Source organism: Hyperolius riggenbachi, chromosome 9, assembly GCF_040937935.1.
Source record: "Hyperolius riggenbachi isolate aHypRig1 chromosome 9, aHypRig1.pri, whole genome shotgun sequence".
NCBI lineage: Eukaryota > Metazoa > Chordata > Amphibia > Anura > Hyperoliidae > Hyperolius > Hyperolius riggenbachi.
In genome coordinates, this window is record NC_090654.1 from 33,050,778 (window position 1) to 33,062,078 (window position 11,301).

General features: G+C 48.2%; 1 protein-coding gene across 1 annotated transcript in view; it reads right to left on the reverse strand.

The window, feature by feature from the left end:
• S100A16 (S100 calcium binding protein A16) overlaps positions 1 to 10,948 on the reverse strand; it is a 30,684-nt gene extending 19,736 nt beyond the window's left edge. The window contains exon 1 of the mRNA XM_068251459.1: positions 10,872 to 10,948. The gene's annotated coding sequence lies outside the window, so the exon portion shown is untranslated. The remainder of the gene's footprint in view (positions 1 to 10,871) is intronic.
• Between the last annotated feature and the right edge of the window lie 353 nt (positions 10,949 to 11,301).

Here is an 11,301-nt window from a genome sequence, read left to right on the forward strand (position 1 = left end):
ATTAACTGCTAAAGTCGGCGGGCGCTTAATTTTCCCACGGTCAGAAGGAGTTACTTTAAAATTGATTTTCTCAAAAACTATAAGGTATTTTTGATTTTTTTTTTTCCCCCTCTTGTAGTCACTGAAAGATCTCAAGTGTTAGACACCTTGAAACATCTTTTCCATCACTTTTCTGGCCAGCATAAATGTTTCTAGTTTTCAAAGTTCACCTCCCCATTGAAGTCTATTGCGGTTCGCGAACATTTATGCGAACAGAACCTTCCGTGAAGGTTCGCGAACCCCGTTCGCGAACCGAAAATCGGAGGTTCGCGACATCTCTAGATGCAATCAATGCACTGGGTAGGTGATTGGAAGGGGGTCTGAAGGGGATCTGAAGGTTTGGCTGAGTGATCAGGAGTAAACACGGGGCAAAATAAGGCATGATCTGATGGGTATGTGTGCTAGGTGGTGACAGGTGTTGACAGTAGGTGATTGAAGGGTGTCTCAGGGGGTGATAAGAGGGGGGGAATAGATGCAAGCAATGCACTGGCGAGGTGATCAGGAGGGGGGTGTCTGAGGGCGATCTAAAGGTGTGGGCGGGTGATAGGGTGCCCATAAAGGGCAGGTTAGGGTCTGATCTGATGGGTGGCAGTGACAGGTGGTGACAGGGGGTGATTGATGGGTGATTGACAGGTGATTGACAGGTGATAAGTGGTGATTATAGGGGAGAATAGATGTATACAGTACACCTGGTGGGGGGGGCGGGGAGGGGGTGTTCTGTGGAGGATATGAGGGTGAGGGGGGATGATCAGGAGCACCCAGGGGGTAGTTTAGGGCCTAATCTAAAAAATAGCGTTGAATGATAGTGACAGGGAGTGATTGATGGGTGAGTAGGGGGGGTAATTGGGTGCAAACAGGGGTCTGAGAGGGTGTTCAGGGGGGGGTATAAGGGGTGCTGTGGGCGATCAGGGGGCAGGGGGGGAGGATCAGTGTGTTTGGGTGCATAATAGGGGGGCTGCAGCCTGCCCTGGTGGTCCCTCAGTTACTTGGACCACCAGGGAAGGAGGCAGCCTGTACAATACGCTTTGTTTACATTAGAAAGCGTATTATACGCATTGTATGCGTCGATCAAGGAGTTAACAACCCGCGGCCGAACGGACAGCGGCCTGACATTGTGGGTGGGCGGAGCCTATTGCCGACGGATGCACGCGCATCCGAGCGCACGATCCTCGGCCAGCTACTACGCAACGAGCCGCCAACGAAGGGCGTATTGTGGTCGTTGCAGACACCACTTTCACCCCGCCTATCGGCTGTGGGCGGTCGGGAAGGGGATAAAAATATACGTGAATACATGTATAAATACATGTATGAACCTTCTTCCATAAATTATATTTATAAATATTAATATATATATTTTCTGTATAGATAGATAGATAGATAGATAGATAGATAGATAGATAGATATTCACACACACACAGAGAGATATAGAGATAAAGATATATTGATACATACATATTGGTCTATTACAAGTATTATTAAATTAATATCAGCAGCTAATTTATCTTTACAACAGTCTGTATTTAATGTAATCGCTAGATGGCGCTATTGAACTAATGTGTATGTAAAAAAGAAAAGAACTAAAACATTACTAGCTCTGTTAACAGTGAAAAAAAAAATAGCGTAGTGGGTAGATGATAGGGTTAGTAAGCATGGGCTCATAACTTTTTAAGTTCGAGACTCAAGGTTTAGATTTTTTTTTTTTTTATTAAAATAATTAAAATGGAATATACAATTGTCAATTAAGTTAAATATCCATTTATATTAAACAAATGAATTAATTGTATTGCTTTAAAGAGAAACATTGTGTAAAAACCTAATTTTATTTAAATACATATATTACCTAATAGCCCTAAGAAAACGGCCACATGAAACTATGTAGACCCCCCCAAACTCCCCCCTCACTGTCCACCTGCAAAATCCACGAATTTATCAGTCGTGGATTTTGCTGACAGTATTAGCTTCAGAGTGAGACAGGGCTATGAGCTGAAGCCCTGCCCCACAGGTGTCTGTCATCGGCAGAACTCCGCCTCTCCCCCGCCCCTCTCAGAAGAAGAAGACTGAAAGGGGCGGGGAGAGGCGGAGATCAGCCGATGACAGGCACCTGTGGGGCAGGGCTTCAGCTGATAGCCCTGCTTCACTCGAGAAACGCAGCAAGCCAGCCAGATTGCCCCCCGGGGATTTAGGGGGGGATTTAGTTAGAATAGAGCGTCGGGAATGCGGGGGATTAGTTAGGGCTAACTTTAAAACGATAAACAAATGAGCTTAGAAACGATAAATAACGTTTTGGCCGGCGGCGCCATTTTTTAACACCTTAAAACGATAAATATCGTTGAATAATGCATTTCTATGGGGCGCCATTATTTAAAAACGGTATCTGGCGCCATTTTTAATAGACCCGATTCGGCCAATCACAACACTTTGTGCTGTAGAGGGTGCTGTGATTGGATAACAGTTCACTATGAGGCTTCCTCCTGGCGCTGGGTCCCCTAAAGCAGACTAGCACCTTGATTTCCACCACACAGAGCACATCGATTCTTTTCCAGCAGTGAATCGACTGAAAATTAATCAAACCGTAACATCGCATTGTTCCATGCAGTGCAACACTGTAGATCTACCGCTGCTTCTGCCCCGCCTCCAATCAACCTAGATATTCCATCCTGTCTGATCGATACTTTCAATCGATATTTGATCAAAAGATCTATCGAAAGGCAATCGACTGTAATTTTAAAAGAAATCAATTCCTATCCGATTTGATCAGAGCAATCAAAACGGCAAGGAATCGAATCAGGAAATCAATGTGTGTATAGGTTCCTCTATCCCAAGCGGAGCCGATAAAGCCTGATACACACATCCAATTTTGATTGGCCAATCACTGACCAAGTTTACCACATCCATGTAGTATGAAGGTTTAACTACAAACCCTGCTCATAGTATTCCATACCTGTTGACCTTCTAAATGAAGTTGGTAAAATTGGTCAGAGACTGGCCAATCATGATTGAAAGTGTGTATCAGGCTTAAAGGATACTGTAGGGGGGGGGTCGGGGGAAAATGAGCTGAACTTACCCGGGGCTTCTAATGGTCCCCTGCAGACATCCTGTGTTGGCGCAGCCACTCACCGATGCTCCGGCCCCGCCTCCGGTTTACTTCTGGAATTTCTGACTTTAAAGTCTGAAAAACACTGCTCCTGCACGCCCGTGTCCTCGCTCCCGCTGATGTCACCAGGAGTGTATTGCGCAGACACAGACCATACTGGGCCTGCGCTGTGCGCTCTTGATGACATCAGCGGGATCGAGGACAAGGCAACGCATGCGCAGTGGTTTTCAGACTTTAAAGTCTGAAATTCCAGAAGTGAACTGGAGGCGGGGCCGGAGCATCGGTGAGTGGCTGTACGGGCACAGGATGTCTGCGGGGGACCATTAGAAGCCCCGAGTAAGTTCAGCTCATTTTCCCCTGACCCCCCTACAGTATTCCTTTAAGAGGAAGACCTGCGCTGCATCCCTCTGACCTCTTCATAAGTAGGAGCAATGGCAGGAATTAGTGTCAGGCAGGCCGAGAGAGAGAACAGCAATATGAGGAGCAACATTTCTGTATACAAGGAAAACAATTGTGCCGCAGCTGCTAGTATTGTTTCCTGATTAAATATAACTACGCAAACAGCATACATTTCCCGCTCCCGCCAGCATCACCTGGGCAAAAGAACAGGCAAGTCTGATCAATTCTAGCACAATTATAGTCACCACACCCATCTAACACCACTCAGCCTGCCGGGAGAGCTCGTCACTAATTACAGCTGCACAAATGCTCAAAGTTCAACGCTCCGGAGTATAGGATATGTCACAGCAAACTTTGGCCCATAGCAAATAAAGGACTAATGAAGGGAGAGTTATATAGAGGCTGCCATATGTATTTCCTTTTAAAGAGACACTGAAGCGTGGAAAAAAAAAATGATATAGTGAATTGGTTGTGTACTATGAATAATTACTAGAAGATTAGCAGCAAAGAAAATATTCTCATACTTTTATTTTCAGGTATATAGTGTTTTTTCTAACATTGCATCATTCTCTAATATGTGCAGATTACACAACACTCTGCATTCAAAATGATTCTTTCAGAGCAGTCTGTGAAGTAATGACCTCTCCTCTGGCAGAGAAAAAGTAAATAGTCCAGGAACAGTTGAGATAATAAAAGTCAGATAACAGCCCTCTCCACCACTAACTTAGTCGGAGAGCTTAATGGCTTTTTTGCATAGAGATAACAACTGGAGTTTCTTAACTCTTCCTGTACTGGAAACAATTAGACTGATGTATCTGATCTTAATGTTTTATTTCTTAGCTGTGCTACACATACAAATCATAATATCATCATTTTTTTTTCGCTTCAGTGTCTCTTTAAACAATACCAGTTGCCTGGCTGCCTTCCTGATCCTGTGTCTCATAGACCCTGAACCAGCATGCAGCAGATCAGGCACTCTGACTCAGCTGACGCAGGTTTTACTGGATTAGGCATATGCTTATTCCAGGGTTTTGATTCAGACATTTCTTATGGCGCAACATCAACAGGGCCAGGCAACTAGTATTGTTTAGCCCCCTTGGCGTTATGATTCTTTCCGGATTTCAGGGTTTAAAAGCGGTGCAATTTTTTGGCACCCTTTCAGACACTAAAACCTGGAAAAAAAAATCCTGCTGCCAGGGAGATCTGCACAGCCCCAGTAATCACTCACCTCCCTGGCTCCAGCGCTGCAATTAGGCCTCCATCCTCCGGGTGGCGCTGCAACTCTAAAGTGAAATTTCCAGCTGTCGTCATGACAGCCGGCGATCTCACTAGGAGGAAGCAGAGCCCCGGAGGAGAGGAAGAAGAATGCCGGCCGATGTCGGGATCCCCGGGAGGTATGTAAAACCACCCGCTGCATGCTATACTCTGCATATGGCTCCCGGCGGCTACCCCGAGCAGAGGTCGGGATTACCGCTCTGAGCTGCGGTTTTCCGCCCCGACCCTAGCTCGGGAATACCGCCAAGGAGGTTAATAGAGAATAAATATGGCAGCCTCCATTTCCCACTCACCTCAGGTTCCCTTTTCTTCTGAGTTTTCTCCTGGGACATAATTTTTCACCTTTTTAAAATACATTTCCAGCAGTTTGCAACTGAAAAAAGTACAGGTAGTCCTCGGTTAACGAACGAGATAGGGACTGTAGGTTCGTTCTTAACCTGAATCCGTCCTTAAAGAGGAACTGTAATGACAAAACGTCCCCTGGGGGGGTACTCACCTCGGGTGGGGGAAGCCTCCGGATCCTAATGAGGCTTCCCACGCCATCCTCCATCCCTCGGGGGTCTCGCTGCAGCCCTCCGTGCAGCGGTGACGTCAATATTTACCTTCCCATCTCCTGCGCAGGCGCTCTGACGGCGGTCGGCTCCGAAGTAGGCGGAAATACCCGATCGCCGTCGGGTCTGCTCTACTGCGCAGGCGCAAGTTTCCGGCGCCTGCGCAGTAGAGCGGACCCGACGGAGATCGGGTATTTCCGTCTATTTCCATGCCGAAAGCAGCAACAGCGCCCCCGCTGGAGCCAGCAAAGGTAAATATTATACTAACAGTCGGGTCTGTCGCCGGCTGTTTGGAGGGCTGCAGCAAGACCCCCGTGGGACAGAGGACGGCGTGGGAAGCCTCTTTAGGATCCGGAGGCTTCCCCCACCCGAGGTGAGTACTCTCCAGGGGAGGTTTTTGATGTTACAGAATCTCTTTAAGTCGGGACAGCCACCTTTGCCCCCATTCTATAAGCAGAGTAGGCGCAGCGGAAGGCAGATGGGGGACGTCTCACCTGTTCCACGGTGGTGTAAGGTCCCAGCGTGCTGCACGGAAGCTGCAAGGCCCGACCTCTCTCTTTGTTCACTGTCCCCCCGGCGGCTTCTCATGCGTCGCATAATGATGCATCAGGAGGCGCCGCCACTAGGGGGCTTTTCCTGATTGCGTCATTATGCGACGCATAAGAAACCGCCGGGGAACAGTTGACGGAGAGAGAGAACGGGCCGTGCAGCTTCCGGGCAGCACACTGGGACCTTCTACCACCATTAAACAGGTGAGATGTTCCCTATCTGCCTCCCGCTGCGCCTACTCTGCTTTAAAAACGGCAGCAGAAGAGGTAGTCCCCAGTTGCGTGACGTCATCACGGCTGGTCGGCGGGTGTTCAAATCGGCAGGTCGTTCATAAGTCGGGCGTTTGTAAACTGGGGACTACCTGTACCAAAAAGTACTTGAAAGGGTACCTTTAAAATGATTGAGTATTTTCTTGCTTGCTGGGGATTTAAAAGGAATTTTATTGGCAAGGTATGAAAAGATCACCTAGGAGAAAACGCAGGAAAAAAGTTAACTGCATGTAAACTCCATACACTTGCGCCACGTGGTTGCTTAGGAACGTAGGCCACATGTCTGATGTCTGACGTCACACACGCACGTCATGTTACTAGGCAACCACGTGGGGCGCACGTGTATGGAGAACGGAGGAATCCTGGAGCCAGCGGAGGACAAACGGAGGCCTCGGACAGGTAATGTATGACTTGCACGGGGCACCGGGGGGGACAGCGCTAGGGGCTTCATCGCGTTCATCCCGATATCGCACGCCATTACCACCGCGCACCAGATCGACCAAGTCAGCCCTACATCTTGCAGCATGTGCGATCGACTAATATCAGCCCAAAATTGGTTATATTGTCAATCGGCATGCACTTGGCGGCACTGATTTTCTTTCAATTACAGTATAATAATCAAATCGGATGCCAAGTCACCTGATATATGGCCACCTTTAGGCTACTTGCACACTAAGACGTTGCGTTAGGTGCTACATTAAGGTCGCATAACGTGCACCTAACGCAAGGCCTGGTGCTCTTTGGTGTGGACGTCAGAGTGAGCCGCGTTGTGCAGCTCACTCTGGCGTCCATGATGCCGTGATGCGTACTCTTGTGCGCATGCGGCATCACGTGGTCCCGCCGGCCAATCACCGCACTGAGCGGCCGCACCAGGAAGTAAACACTGCACGTCACAACGTGCAGTGAATATTAATTAGCCATGTGCCTGGCCGCTCTCCGCTCCTCCCCAACATGACTGAGCATGTGCAAACAGTCTAACGCGGCTTAAGCCGCTCTAACGCCGTAGCATGCTGCACTTTCGGAAGAACGTGCAGCGTTACATGTAACGCAACGTGGGCAGTGTGAACAGCCCACTTGTGTTACATTGCTGTGCGTTGGGGGAGCGTTACAGGCTGCACTAACGTGCGCCTGTAACGTCCCTGTGTGTAAGCAGCCTTTGGTAGCAATTGAATCCTTCTAAATCAATTACTTTCAGAAAGGAATTGATCGTTTTGGAACATTGGGTAGAAATCTATAAGTGTATGGCTAACTTTAAAGAGGAGCTGTCAGACATACTATATCATCTGCAGATCAGATCCACCAGGATGGATCTTCAGATCTGCAGATGATTGTCTGATCTGCAGATGAATGTCACTTAAACAAGGTGTGTATGATGATCTGCAGATATCATAGACTATGAATGCAATTTGCAGGAACGGATCTTTGGCAGGAACATATCTTTTGCAGATACTGATCTTTTGTGTCTGTACAGCATCTTTGTGTGCGGCATCTTGCAAAGATTTCTGTCTGATGGGAAGTTTAGCTCCATAGATCAGACTGTGTAGGCATTGCTCTCATACTACATGGAAGGAGGTAAGATTGGTCTGTGATCTTTCATTTTCCAAAGACTTTTATCTGATGTGTGTACCCACATCAGATATCTATGCCTAACACTAAGTGCATACACACATCCAATTTTTATTTGGCCAATCACTGACCAATTTTACCACCTCCACGTAGTAGGAGGAACAATGGACATATACTATATTATATGCTTTTACTGGGATCAGTGAATAATGGCGCCCAGCGCCTATGCATACAAATGGCGCCGCATTAAAAAGATACGCTTATCGCTATTTATCGTTAGTACTGCATAATAATGGCGCACAGGGAAAAAAGAAGAAAAACGGCACACACTAACGTTATTTATCAATAGCGCCTTACATAAGCCAAACTGCAGACGTTATTTAACTGCAAATCAGTGAATGGATTAAATTTAACACTGTCAAGGTTAGGGTTAGGCACCACCAGGGGGGTCTTAGGGTTAGGCACCACGAGGGGGGTCTTAGGGTTAGGCACCACCAGGGGGGTGGTTAGGGTTAGGCACCACCAGGGGGGTGGTTAGGGTTAGGCACCACCAGGGGGGTGGTTAGGGCTAGGCACCACTGGGGGGTCTTAGGGTTAGGCACCACCAGGGGGGTCTTAGGGTTAGGCACTACCAGGGGGGTGGTTAGGGTTAGGCACCACCAGGGGGGTGGTTAGGGTTAGGCACCACCAGGGGGGTGGTTAGGGCTAGGCACCACCAGGGGGGTGGTTAGGGCTAGGCACCACCAGGGGGGTCTTAGGGTTAGGCACCACCGGGGGGGTTTAGGGGTTAGGGATAGGTACAGAGAGGGTTCTGTGTGTTAACGCTAAGTAACAATAAGGCTTTAACGCTAAATAACAATAAGGCTTTAACGTTAAATAGCGATAAGCGGCAAACGGATTAGCGGCAACACTGTGCACCATTATTCACAGGCGCCATTTTCAGATGGATGCACTTATACTACACTATTAACAGATTGTGCAGGTAAGCTCTCATACTACACGGAAGTGGTAAAATTGGCCAATCAAAATTGGATGTGTGTACCAGGTATTACATAATCCCAGCCTACACCTAAAGCTTGGTACACACTTTCAATTGTGATGGCCAATCACTGACCAGTATTACCACCTCCATGTAGTACAATAGCTTACCTACACAATCTGCTCATAGTATTCAATATCTGTTGACCCTCATACTACATGGAGGGGGTAAGATTGGTCTTAAAGGAGTACTGTAGGGGATTTGGTGGGGGGGGGGATGAGTTGAAGTTACCCGGGGCTTCTAATGGTCCCCCGCAGACATCCTGTGCCAGCACAGCTACTCACCGATGCTCCGGCCCCGCCTCCGGTTCACTTCTGGAATTTCTGACGTCGGAAAACCAATGCGCCTGCGTAGCCGTGTCCTTGCTCCCGCTGACATCACCAGGAGTGCACCGCACTAGCACAGACCGTACTGTACCTGCGCAATACGCTCCTGGTGACGTCAGCAGGAGCGAGGACACGGCTACGCGGGCGCATTGGTTTTCCGACGTCGGAAATTCCAGAAGTGAACCGGAGGCGGGGCCGGAGCATCGGTGAGTGGCTGCGCAGGCACAGGATGTCTGCGGAGGACCTATAGAAGCCCCAGGTAAGTTGAACTCTTTTACCCCCCTACAGTACTCCTTTAAGTGTACATACACACCTTCAATTTTGATTGGCCAGTTTCTCCAGCTCCATGAATGAATGTGTAGGCAAACTCTCATGTTACATGGAGGTGGAAAAATTGGCCAATCAAAATTGGATGTGTCTATGCACCCTAAGTTCATAGTGGAAGCTGCATTGCATTTTCTGTAAAAAAAAAATGGAATGTAAAAGTTGCATCACACGCTATGCGACTATTGCGTCGCATACTGTAAAGCATACAATGAATGAAAAGTATACCTCACTGCCACTATTGACGCACACGTAATGCAGTAACGCACTGCATTGGGATAACCTAATCCATTGGATCGCACCGCATGCACTCTGAACATCATAGAGAACGTCACATATAGCCCGGCGCTATCATGTGGGCAGCACAGTGGTGAAGTGGTTAGCTGTCTCGCATTGCAGCGCTGGGTCCCCGGTTCAAATCCCAGCTAGGGCACTATGTGCATGGAGTTTGCATGTTCTCCCAATGTCTGCATGGGTTTCCTCCGGGCACTCCAGTCTCCTCCCACATCCCAAAAACATACAGATAAGTTAATTGGCTTCCCCCTAACTTGGCCCTAGGCCTAGACTATGATACATACACTACATGACACATACATAGACATATGACTATGGTAGAGATTAGATTGTGAGCCCCTCTGAGAGACAGTTAGTGACAAGACAATATACTCTGTACAGCGCTGCAGAAGTTGTCGCCGCTATATAAATACTAAACAATGCCATAATAATACCACTAGTAACCACTGTCACTACCCGAAGCTCTACCACCGCTACCCCTACTCCAGCGCTGCAATCACCGCCACTACCTCACGTTATCACGGCTAATCAACTCAGGTGTTAGCTGAGAAATGTAACATCTATATAGGTGCCCAATTTCTCAGAATCGAGTTGCCCCCCTATGCCGTGATGCGCAGGTGTCACATACATTCCATCTCCCCTCCATCGCTCCGTCCAGCTCCATACAGAACCCCGATAATCACAGTGCATCAAAATCACAGCGCTACGGAGGATGTTGGCGCTATATATAAAAATAGGATTGTGTCCTTTAGGTGACCTTTCCTGTGCATCCCCCGAACCCCTCATCTGCCAGCGCTGATTGCTCCATGTCCACTTCTGGGCAGCACTACAGCACAGGTAAGTGATGGTAATACCCCCCTCCTCCTGCTGGTACAGTGCCCTTCCCCCATCAGTGCCCTCCAATCTGTCACCTGTCTCTATCTCCCCATCTGCCCCCCTCCCATCTGCTGTCACCAGGCACTTTCCTTTCATTTTCAGTTATCTCCCCCCCCCCCCCCCTCCTCCTCCTGAGACTCCTCAATGCTGCCCAGCCTGTAATATATCTGTCATCTATACATAGGTATATATGTGTGTGTGTGTATATATATATATATAGATAAATATATATATGTATATATAAATATATAGGCTGCTTGCTCATTTACCAGCTGCCTGCGGCTCCCAGCTCTCTCCAGCCTGGAATCTGGCCTCTTCCTCTCTCCCTCCTTCCTCCTCATCCTGGTTGGTGACTTCCGCTTGGTGACACCCACAAGCACACCCCAGGACCGCCCCATCCCAGCTTCACACCCGCCTGCTCTGCCTCTCATCTTCTGCATGAGTGACAGCCCAGCTTCCCCTTGCACATGGGATGGGATCTGATATCGGACATGCCGGTTATCATGGGATTTTCGGATTGCAAGTGAGGAGGACTGGTTCACACCGCAAGAGCTTTTTAACATGAACCTTAGCTGAGAGGGATATGGGTGTTTCCTTTTAAACAATGCCAGTTGCTTGTAGTCCTGCTGATCTCTTTTGCTGCAGTAGTGGCTGAATCACACACCTGAAACAAGCATGTAACTAATACAGTCTGACTTC